Source organism: Xenopus laevis, chromosome 1L, assembly GCF_017654675.1.
Source record: "Xenopus laevis strain J_2021 chromosome 1L, Xenopus_laevis_v10.1, whole genome shotgun sequence".
Classification (NCBI taxonomy): Eukaryota; Metazoa; Chordata; class Amphibia; order Anura; family Pipidae; genus Xenopus; species Xenopus laevis.
The window spans coordinates 38,914,779-38,927,350 of NC_054371.1; the positions used below are offsets into that span (position 1 = coordinate 38,914,779).

The 12,572-nt window shown below is 39.9% G+C and overlaps 1 long non-coding RNA gene across 2 annotated transcripts in view; it reads left to right on the plus strand.

Annotated features, from left to right (window-relative positions):
• The first annotated feature begins 1,759 nt into the window (after nt 1–1,759).
• LOC121402200 overlaps nt 1,760–12,572 on the plus strand; it is a 40,157-nt gene continuing 29,344 nt past the window's right edge. Inside the window, exons 1-2 of one of the 2 annotated variants that reach the window (XR_005966687.1) lie at nt 1,760–1,897; nt 6,849–6,865. This is a non-coding gene — a long non-coding RNA (uncharacterized LOC121402200). The remainder of the gene's footprint in view (nt 1,898–6,848; nt 6,866–12,572) is intronic. The other variant, XR_005966686.1, reaches the window with a different exon arrangement.

The window sequence follows — 12,572 nt, forward strand, 5'->3', positions numbered from 1 at the left end:
TCAATGGACGTATATGTTGCAGCAAATACATTACACTACACAAGCCCAGGGAAACTTAATGAAATAAAATAAAGTTGTTATGTTGCCCTACACATGAGCCCAATGTATATTTTATGTGCCATATGTTAGGAAATGTAGGGGGGAAGCTGGTTACCCCAGAAAAAATTTAACAAATGCTATTTTTCAGCCTGTCACCCTGAAAAAGGAAACGACGCCTGCGTTTTTTGGGACTTATTACAATTTTCAACAATTTTTTCAGGAAGTCCTATCTACTCTATTGCACTTCTCCTGGTCTGAGGTGGCGAAGGCAAGTCTGGCACAAGAGGTAACGTTCAGTAAAAGTCCGCATCTTAGCGAATTTGCGTAGTTACGTCCATTCGCCAGAGCACAAATTCGCCAGGTGTTAGGAAGTGAAGTACCGCTAGAATCTATCTCCTTCGCTAGCGAAGTTACGCCAGCGACCGTTAGTAAATCGATAAGTACCGAAATGACATCACGCTGGCGAATTTTCCGCATTAGTCACTTCGCCCTTTAGTAAATTTGCCCCAAGGAGTTAAGCAAATGCTGCTCTCTATATCAATTGTACAAATAACAATTTTTTACTAAAATACAAATTTATTTCATAAAATAAGCTTGACCAAAGTCTCATGCTGATTTTAGCTTGCTTAATTAAAAAAAACTCAATTTAATTGGATTTTAAGTTTAAATTGGGTTTTCAGGCTAAACCCAGCGCAGACCACGATAACTTCAAACTGAGACAGGTGCCTCTCCCATTGACTTATACAGGACCTCGACAGGTCTGAGATGGAGGATTTTTGTATTTGGGCTTTTTGCAGCATTGGGGTATAATACATTTTTTCCCTCTAAAAATTTGTGTATTTTTAGTGAAAAGAACTCGAATTGTTCAAGATTTCACAACTCGACCTTTAATAAATAACTGAAATTTATAATTAATAAATGTATATAGGAAAGTTGCTTAGAATTTTTTTTTATTAGGCAAAGCTTGGGGTCGACTTGCTCTTTAGGGTGGAACTCCACAGGCGATTTTGGTGCGATCCGACGTGCTGCGCAAAAACGCAGGCGACATGCCGGATGCAACTGAAATAAGGTAAGAGATGGAAATGTCGAATGAAGTTGCAGCAATTATCCAACGCGACATGACTGTCGGATGCAGACGCAGCGTGCAGCGTCTGCATCCGACAGTCGTGTTGCGTCGGACGACAGATGCGACACCATCCGACGTTCCTGTTCCGTTGCATCCGACTTAACGCCCGCGTTTTGCACAGCGCGTCGGATCGCTCCGAAATCGCCCGTAGAGTTCCTCCCTTAAATAAGTGCTGTTCCTTTGTCAGATTATGTTCCTCAGATGATGTTCTCTGTTTATTCTCCACAGTGAAATATTTGTTTTAAATGTAAAATAATTACTGAACTGTAGAGCTGAGTGACAATCATAGTGCAGCCACCAGGAGCAATCTTATAGACACTTTATAGCTGTGTGATGGCCTCTGTTTCTTGCCTTGTAAAATGCTAATTTGTTTAAGTCTCGTTAAGCTTTTTCATCACTAATGCTAATCCTTTTCCACTAACCCACTTAGGAGAAACATATTGAATTATTTACACTAAATAGAGTGCTCAGCTTGCTATGAAATAAATCATTTAGGCAAGAAGCATAAAGCTGGACTCGGCTGAGCATCGTCTGAACACATTTAGATATATTTTTAATACCCAATTTAATAGGAGCACTATAAATCCTGCCAGGTCAATAGTGTTATTATTAGACAGTCTGCCTCGATGTTATATAAATATGGAGTCAAACTGAACTGATAGAGCACATTACAATTTGCAGTCTCCAGATGCTTCGTGATTTGATCTTCAGTTGCCTCAAGCTGCAGAACAAGTAAGTCACTTGCTTTTTCCAAGATACAAAACAAAACAATTAACTGTGGAGTGAGTTAAAAGGAAAAAGCCTGTTTATTTCCTAGACAAAGGCGCACTATCAATAATGTGTAAAGTGATATCACTGTTGGTATTGGAATTCTATGTTTATTAAAACATTTTAAAGGAGAAGTAGCGTAAATAGCTATTACAGTATTGTTGGAAATGATGAAGCCAGAGTTGCTGACAGATGCAAGTAAAACGAATGGGTGACAATTCCATCCTTTTCATCATCACCACCGAAAGCCACCTTAGTGCTATACTAATTCTGTTTTTTTGGTTCATGACTATTTTTAAAGGGATAATGTCATGGAAAAATATGTTTTTTTCAAAAACGCGTCAGTTAATAGTGCTGCTCCAGCAGACTTCTGCACTGAAATCCAATTCTCAAAAGAGCAAACAGATTTTTTTATGTTCAATTTTGAAATCTGACATGGGGCTAGACATATTTTCAGTTTCCCAGCTGCCCCAGTCATGTGACTTGTGCCAGCACTTTAGGATGAAACTACTTATGGCAGGCTGTTGTTTTTTGTTTCTCATACTCAATGTAACTGAATCAGTCTCAGTGGGACTTGGCTTTTACTATTGAGTGTTGTTTTTAGATCTACCAGGGAGCTGTTATCTTGGGTTAGGGAGCTGCTATCTCGTTACCTTCCCATTGTTCTGCTGATGGACTTCTGGGGGGGGGGAAAGGGAGGGGGTGATATCCCTCCAACTTGCAGTACAGCAGTAAAGAGTGATTGAACACAATCAGAACAGAACACAAGGCACATGACCAGGGGCAGCTGGGAAACTGACAAAATGTCTAGCCCCATGTCAGATTTCAAAATTGAATATAAAAAAATCTGTTTGCTCTTTTGAGAAATGGATTTCAGTGCAGAATTCTACTGGAGCAGCACTATTAACTGATGTGTTTTGAAGAAAAAAAAAACATGTTTTCCCATGACAGAATCCCTTTAAAGAGGTTGTTCACTAGTGATGGGCGAATTTATTCACCAGGCGCGAATTTGCGCGATTCTCAAAACTTTTTTTTGGACGCTGGTGCATTTTCAAAATGAGACGCCGGCGTCAAAAACGAGACGCCGGTGCGAAATTCACAATTTTTTTGGCGAAGCGAAATGGCGCAAATTCGCCCATCACTATTGTTTACCTTTGAGTTAACTTTGAGTTAACACCAAAGAGTCAGTAAAAGAAAGCAAATAATTAAAAAACTATACAAAAAAAAAGACACGAAGACCAACTCAAAAGTTGCTTAGCCATTCTATAACATACTAAAAGTTATAGGGTGAACTGACTCTTATAAGCTCTTTTGAGTTCTCTCTCCTGATTGTTGCATGCTATTCTGACTTCTAGTCTGGCTGACGATGGTTCTGCTTCAGGACACAGTTCAGTTTCCAAAAAAAATGGTGGTCCCTCCTGCTCTACATTCTGCTGTTTGTGAAGGCATGGCAGTGGCCACTCAGTGGTTCTCCCACCATATAGTACTGCACCAATCACAAAAGGTATACTGGGGTTGTCACCGGGCCTCTCCAACAAAGCACTACAACCTGCCTTATATATATATCCCTGTTTTCGGGGAACATGGCACCTTATGGAGACTTTTAGAAAAAAGGGTCAATTTCAATGTCTTGTTTTGTACTCATTGTTATTGTCCCACTGTGGGGATATTGCTCTTCTGATTATGAGAAGCTGATTTGTTGCTGGCTGGTGGGAGAAGTGTCCCACAGGGTCTATCCTAGTTAATGGTGGCACAATTCTTTTCTTAATTTCAAGGCATTAGTCCATTGCCCAGTCTTTGCCAATCAGGTTCTTCTGGGATATAATCTTTTATGCAGGGACAATTCATTCATTGGGGTGTCATACCACTAGTGGGCAGGGCTCATGGGTCCCCATATTGCATTGTTTTAAGCAACAGGTATTTGGATGCATGGCAGCTCCAATAGCAATGAAAAGCATGAGTAGCCAGAGTGTAATACAGGTATGGGATCTGTTATCCAGAAACCCATTATCCAGAAAGCTCTGAATTACAGAAAGTATGTCTCTGATATACTCCATTATAATCAAATAATCCACATTTGTAAAAATGATTTTCTTTTTCTCTGTAATAATAAAACAGTACCTTGTACTTGATCCCAACTAAGATATAATTAATCCTTATTGGAAGCAAAACCAGTTTATAGGGTTTATTTAATGTTTACATGATTTTCTAGTAGACTTAAGTAGTAATGGGCAAAAAAATTGTGAAATGCATTGAAGTCAATGTGCGTCAAAATAATTTTTTTTTTTGGTGAACATGGTGAACAAATTCGCCCATAACTACTCATGGTGCATTATTTTAAGCAACAGGTTCATATTTCTTTGATTTTGCACAGACTGGGCAGCTCTAGCAAAGTTCCAATAGCAATAAACACAGGGCTGTAAAAGCTGCCAGGGTGATGTATTGGTGGGCTGCATTCAACGGGGCTTGCAGGCTGAGGCAGATATTGGGGGTGGCATTTTGGGAGATGAGGGTGTTTACTGGGTGGATCATTGGAATAATCTTGCATGCAGGGGCAATGTTCTTTCACTGGGGCATCATACTATTGGTCAGCAGGGCTGCAGGGGGAACAGGTGACCAGTGGGCTAATACTTGTTCTTTTTCCCGGTGTCCCGTCGGGCCAGTCCGACACTGGCTGACTGTCTGATCCCAGCCTATCAACACACATGCATTCAGGAAGAGGAAGGCGGCGGATCTGCTTTTCTCACAACTCATCTACCACTAGACTTGGGGGCAGATTTACTAAAGGGCGAAGTGACTAACGTTACCGAAAATTTGCCGACGTGACATCATTTCGTTACTTCGCCGATTTACTAATGGGCGCAGCCATAACTTCACTAGCAAAGGAGATAGGCTCTAGAGGTAATTCGCTCCTTTACACCTGGCGAAGTTGCGCTCTGGCGAATGGACGTAACTACGCAAAATCACTAAGATGCGGATTTTACTGAACGTTACCTCTTGCGCCAGAGTAGATAGGACTTCCTCAAAAAATAGTTGAAAATTTTTCTAAGTCCCAAAAAACGTTGGCGACTTTTCATTTTTCAGGGTGATAGGCTGCAAATGAGAGTAAATTTTTTCTGGGGTACCAGGCTTCCCCCCCCTACATTTCCTAACATATGGCACCTAAACTATTACACTGGGCTCATGTGTAGGGCAATATAACAACTTTATTTTATTTTATTAAGGATTCCCGGGCTTGTATAATGTAATGTATTTGCTGCAACATATAAGTCCATTCTACTTTAACTTTCCGCCGTATGCAAATTAGCCAACGGTAGCGCAACTTCGCTTGCCACAGTGGCTTTCGGTGCCCTGGACGCAACTTTGGATTTCAGTGAATTAGCGTTGTCCTGGCGTATTTACGCCTGACGAAGTGTTGTGAGTGGAAGTAGGGTTGCCACCTTTTCCTAAAGTTTTTACCGCCTGGTGGGGGGCGGGAACAAAAAGGGGCAGAGTGTGACATCAAAAGGGCTGGGCCATGATGTAAAAGGGGGCGGGGCCAAGGCGTGGAGCTTTCAAGACGGAGAACAAATGTTACGTTTCCAGGGGTGGCCCGAGGGGTCTTTTTAAGGGTATTACAAGTTTACCGGCAGCTACATTGTAATACCGATCCTTGGCAGGTGTTTTACCGGCTAGGCCGGTAAAATACCGTCCAGGGTGGCAACCCTAAGGGGAAGAACAGAGGATGTGTGGCATAAATGGAAATATTTTATGGGGCCCAAAACTCTGTGTGGACTAAAATATTGCCATGGTAGGTACTGTAAACCCCAGGCTAATTTTATACAGGTATGGAACCTGTTATCCAAAATGCTCGAAACCTGTTGTTTGGATATCTCCTATAAGGGAAGAGAAATCGAGCGCTACACGATGGATCACCCGATCGCTTTCTGAAGAGGAGCATAAACGGAGTTGCGGTGAGTTATTTCTTAATAAAGACGTTGCGATTTGAAAGTTTAATTTGTCTGTATTATTTTTCGATTTATTGTAAAAAATTTTTGGGATTTTACTGATACTTTAATTCTACTAGAAATTCATATAAACATTAAATAAACCCAATAGGCTGGTTTTGACTCCAATAAGGAATAATTATATCTTAGTTTGGATCAAGTGCAAGAAATGTTTTATTATTAAAGAGATAAAAAGAAATAGTTTTTAAATATTTGACTTTGTTAAAATAGAGCCCAGGGGGGTGACCTTCCCATAGATTGGAGCTTTCTGGATAACAGGTTTCCGGATACCAGATCCCATACCTGTATATCTTTTGCCTCCACTCTCACCCCATAAAAGGCTTTGATCCAAGATCTTAGTGTTTCATTCAGGTCAGTATATTCCAAAATACTCTTTTATCTGAGCATTTACTATTAATTACAACAAGTTAAGGGAATATGTTAGAAAAGAACCTAGGTGTCTAGAAAGTATTGAAGAGAATTATTTTGCCATTATAATGTCCTAGTTAGGTTCAAAGGATTCTTCTGTGTTTTTTGATAACCTATACATTTCAAAAATACTTAAAAACAATATTATAAAAAAATAGGAACTGTAATTTAACCTGGCTTTTCTTTTATTTATGTAAGTAATAACATGTAATGTACTGTAAGTTTCTTTAACTAATGATTCAAAAATGAAAACATATGATTTTCACCAGGTGGCGCTGGTGCACTTTAAAAAAAAAAAAAACACCCTTTGGTGGAAATGTCATTGCCTGTGATTTTCACTATTAAATAAAATGTTTATATAATGTTGAGTGCTTTAAAATAAGGAAACAGACTCAATAAAAGAGAAAAATAGACCCCAGTTGGTCCATGCTTGTTTCAGCATTATTTTTTTGTGTCTGCATATTTAAGTGTAATGTGCTAATTTGTTATGCACCCCCCAGTGACCGTTCTACCCAAGGTATGTACTCCTCTTTTTCAAAAATGTGTTCAGAATGTGCCACCTCCATGTTAATCCAGGTTCCTAGGTGTCCTTTGTGCCAGTTCTAACATGACATATACCAGGAAAACTCCCGGTGGGCCCAGGGGTCAGTGGACCGTCATGCTGCTAAACATTTGGCCTATTTCATGGTCATTCCCTATTTCTATGAGAAAAAAAAGAGGTAATATGAATGGAATAATTATAGTATGTAAAGAAAAGAGACCAGAAGACTAGAGGTTAAGTAAGGAGAGGAAAAATAATGGTACTGAGAGTGGGCCCCTGGTCTAAGGTTTTTTGGTGGGCCCATGGCCTAGGGTTAGGGTTGCCACCCGGTTGGTATTTTACCAGCCTAGCCAGTAAAACACCTGCCAAGGCCGGGGCCGGTATTACAAATTTACTTGCAATGTAGCTGCCGTTAAATTTGTTATGCCCTTAAAAAGACCCCCTTGGCCCACCCCCAATCCCCTGTAAATTTTGCTTTTCTCCTGTTTTCACAGCTCTGCACCGCGGCCCCGTCCGTTTGTAGTCACAGCCCGCCCCTTTTTTGATGTCACACAGCTCCACACTCTTCTGCACTACTATGCACTTTGTGTGGCTTTAGTACATGTTGTAATACATTGGCATTGCTTTCTTGCTGTGCTTTGCACCCCCCCCTCCTATTTACACTCACTTCACTGATTATGCCCACCCCCCCTCTATACAGAAAGGTTAGGAAGTCATGAAACTCATCACATGGAAGCTAGTAATACAACGTGCTTTTTGAACCTTTAAACCTTGTTTTCCAGTAGGTAAAGTAATACAGTTCTGTACATATGACCTTAGCCAGCAGTCAGGAGTGGGAGTGCTACTGGTCTATCCATCATTGCATCAGGCACAACTATCCATTCTTCCCTCACTACACATATGGAACCATACTACAGGTATATGATATGTTATCCAGAAACCCGTTATCCAGAAAGCTCTGAATTACAGAAAGGTCATCTCCCATAGACAACATTTTATCCAAATAATCTAATTTTTTTTAGAATTATTTTCCTTTTTTTATGTAATAATAAAACAGTAGCTTGTACTTGATCCCAACTAAGATATAATTAATCCTTATTGGAAGCAAAAGCAGCCTGTTGGGCTTATTTAATGTTTACATGATTTTCTAATAGACTTAAGGTATGAAGATCCAAATTACAGAAAGATCCATTATCTGGAAAGCCCCAAGCATTCTGGATAATAGGTCCCATACCTCGGACTGGGCCGGCGGAGCACCGGGAAAAAACCCAGTGGGCCCCGCCAGCCCAGATCTGCTCCCTGCCGAATCAACCAGCAGAATCTCCCTCCTGTATCTCCCTGATGCGACCTCTCTGTATAGTGCAGGTCACTGCAAATACAAAGTTGCGGGGGGCGAGCTTGGCAGGGGACCCGGAGGGGGGCCCCTGCAACAGCAGACCGGTGGGCCCCGGGCCCCCCAGTCCGACCCTGTTTTCTGCAAACTGCTAGTAAAGTTTTACTGCACACAGTTTATGATACACAGCATTAAGAGTTATGCAAAACCATGCAGTTATAGCATCTTAATTATGCAATGACAGGGCTCCTGCTAACACCCTTCCTCATCTATGGAGTAAGCTTCTTAACAGTGAATGGAAATTCAATTTCCATTAAAGGGATGATTCACCTTTAGGTTAACTTTTAGTATGTTATAGAATGGCTAATTCTAAGCAACTTTTAATTTGGTCTTAATTTTTTCTTTTTTTAGGGCCAGGGCACACAGGCAGATTCGGGGAGATTAGTTGCCCGGCAACAAAACTCCTCTTCTTCTGGGTGACTAATCTCCCCAAACTGCCTCCCCTGCCTTTCCCCAGCAGAAATGTAAATCGCCAGCGTGATGGCAAGCGGAGCGATTCATTTTACAAAGTCGCCCGAAGTTTCCTCATCAGGCAACTTTGGAAAACGAGTGCCATCCCGCCCTGACCCTTTTTTTTTAAATTATTTGCCTTTTTCTTCTGATTCTTTTCAGCGTTCAAATGGGGGTCACTGACCCCATCTAAAAACAAATGCTCTGTAAGGCTACAAATGTATTGTTATTGCTACTTTTTATTACTCATATTCATATTCCAGTCTCTTATTCAAAACAATGATTGGTCACTAGGGTAATTTGGACCCTTGCAAACAGATTACTAAAACATATAGATATATTACTAAAAAAAAAAAAAAAAAAATAACAAAAAAGGATAACCAATTACAAACTGTCTTCTATTCTTCTATGTGGAGTGCAGAACTAACCATGTATCCTTACAATGGAGTTTGTGTAAAAAAAAAAGAAATAGGGTAATATGAGCAAATGGGATTAAATTGGCTTCCCTGCTATCAAAGGATTTTCTTTGCTAATATACAGATAGAGCAAACTTGTCTTCACACAGTGGCAAAACATTTCCCAACAGTAATTTCAGTGGAAATAGGATTTTTATTGTAAAATCTGGTGAGCCGTCTAGATAAGAAAGTGTCTAGTTAAAGTTTGCTCCACTATAACTACACTTCACTCCATACTGTATGATGTATGATGTAGAAAATTATATTCTGAGACAATTTGCAATTGATTTTCACTTTTTATTATTTGTGGTTTTTGAGTTATTTAGCTTTTAATTCAGCAGTTTGGGATTTCAGCAGTCTGGTTGCTAGGGTCCAAATTGTCCTAGCAACCATGCATTGATTTGAATAAGAGACTGGAATATGAATAGGAGAGGGCCGGATTAGAAAGATAAGTATTACAAAGTAGCAATAACAATATAGTTGTAGTCTTACAGAGCATTTGTTTTTCTTATGGGGTCAGGGACCCCAATTCCAAAGCTGGAAATAGCCAGTAGCAGAAGGCAAATAGTTCAAAAACAATAAAAAGGAATAAATAAGGAAGATAGGGTTGCCACTTCACCCCTTTAAAAACCGAACACATCTGGAATCCACAGCCTGCATGGCTAATTAGCAATTCATTTAGATGCATGCAGCGTGGCTGTGCAAAATTTAGTTCAGTCTGCATCTAAATGAAATTTTGATGCATAGAAATTCTATGGAATCGTGTCATTTTGGCCAGTGAGTTTTATGTAAGGGCTTAATGAGGCTTCATATGCAAGTTAATTGTAATGGATTAGTCTGTGACCAGTTGCATCTGGATAATGAGTAATACACAGCTATTTATAGGAACCTTAGAATAAAATGATATCATTTGATAATTAGAGGCTGGTGGCATATTACTCTTTCAGAAGTTCAGGGGCAGGCGTTGGAACCCTGTCTATAATACAGTTCTCTACTTTCCTTTAGAATTAATATGCCATTTGTACAGACTCCTCTTTAAAGGGCTTATTAATTAAACTGCAATTAAACAGCTCTAATTGCATTCCTGCATGGATACACACTGTGTGCAATTCATTAAGAAGCCTGCTCAAATACAGAACCAACACAATGTCTATTTTAGGATTCTCTATATTTTCCTTGCAGATTAGTGTCATATGCAAATAGGGTAATGTTATGAAAAGAATGGAAAATTTTATTATTTGGCCAAGATACATTTCCTCTTAAATGTTAGCTGTGGTTTTATCTATAAGCGTTATACTGAGACATTTTGACATTGGTATTACTTGCACTCCTTTATATTTACATGGGGTTCTGACTACTGGGTCTGAAAGGGGTCCTACTACAGGTATGGGACTTGTTATCCAGAATGCTATGGACCTGGAGTTTTCCAGATTGGGGACCTTTGCATAATTTTAATTTAGAAACCATAATTCTACTTAAAAATTATGAAAACATTAATTAAACTCAATATAATTGGTTTGTCTCCATTAAAGGAGTTGTTCACTTTTTAAATAACTTTTAGTATGATGTAGAGTGATATTCTGAGACAATTTAGTTTTAATTTTTTATTATTTGGGGTTTTTGCGTTATTTTGCTTTTTATTCAGCAGCTCTGCATTTTTTAATTTCTGCAATATGGTTGGCAGGGTCCAAACCACCCTAGCAACCATGCATTGATTTGAATACGAAACTGGGATATGAATAGGAGAGGAAAATAGGATGAAGAAAAAATGAATAATAAAAAAAAGCAACACAATACATTTGTAGCCTTACAGAGCGGTTTTTACTGTAGAGGGGTCAGCGACCCCGGTTTGAAAACTTTTAGACCTGATGAAGCCACTTTATCAGCAGTTTCCTAGAATTGGATAACTGGGTAACCTAGGTTGTTCTCCCAGTTTCTGAATGGCTAATAAACAGAATCCTTTTTGGTGGTAACAGGGTAGGAAGATGAGGAAATTGCCCATTCTAAGGCTTTACTGACTTCTCCAAATGCAAATTCTCCAAATGCAAACCCAATGGTGCCATGATTAATGTGGTCAATTAGCATCAATTCTACATAATCAATACACAGAGCAAATGAGGCTCTTCCCTTAGCATTAACAAATCACAGTCTACAGGTCTATTGGTTATTATTCAGTATTAAAAAAGCCTTCCCAGCAGTGCCTTGACCCTGTTATCCACTTCACCTTCTATTGTTATTATTATTATTATTATACTTATAAAGTGCCAACATGTTCTGCAACACTGAACATAAGGGGACATAATAACTGACATAGAGACAAACCAGTACTGTAATGCTGGCTCTGCCCAGAAGCGCTTACATACTTCAACTTATTATCTTGTCCAAACACATTTTTAATATTTGCATTTTCTTGAGCGAAGCCCATGGAGACGTCGTGCCTTTGGGTATAAAGAATAAAGTCAAAACAGCGAGTTCTACTTTTATTTGCGATTTACAGTTTGGAAAGTTCCAACTCAATGAAAATGACAGTGCTGTATTCATAAATTACTGGTCGCATAAACCACAACTCATTCACAGGCAGCCCCATCTGTTCTAAGACATCACCTAGAACATCCCATTCCAGCAGCAGCAGTGTCAGCAACACAAAGCACAGCTTCTACTGAGATGTTACTTAGGCATATACTGCTTTTATATATATATATATATACACAGACATGTATGTAACCTGTTATCCAGAATGCTCAGGACCTGGGGTTTTCCAGACATCTTTCCCTAATTTGGATGCCCAACAGTAGTGTTTTGTTTCCAATAAGGATAGCTAACATCTTAGTTGGGATCAAGTACAATCTGCTGCTTTATTATTTTTCAAAATTTGAATTATTTAATTAAAATGGAGTCTATGGGAGATGGCCTTCTCGTAATTTGGAGCTTTCTGGATAACAGGTAGGGTTGCCACCTCACCCCTTTAAAACCGAACACATATGGAATCCACAGCCTGCACGGCTAATTAGCAATTCATTTAGATGCATGCTGCAGACTGAACTGATTTATGTTCAGCCATGCATCATGCATCTAAATGAATTGCTAATTAGCCATGCAGGCTATGGATTCCTTATAAGCATTTTTATGTATGAAAACGGGCAGGGGGCGGGCCAGTGATGTTGGGGGGCGGGCCAGTGATGTTGGGGGGCGGGTGGGTGATGTGGGGAGGACAGGTTCAGGCCCGAATTTGTGGCAAGGCCACAAAGGCCCGGACTGGGGCGGCAAAATTGGAGGGGCGGCATGCCACCCAGCCGCATCTACTGTAGCATTGGGAGCCACTGGCGCAGGATGTGAGTGTGTTCGCCAGCAGGCACTAGGACCTGGCTGGCACATGCACTCTTTG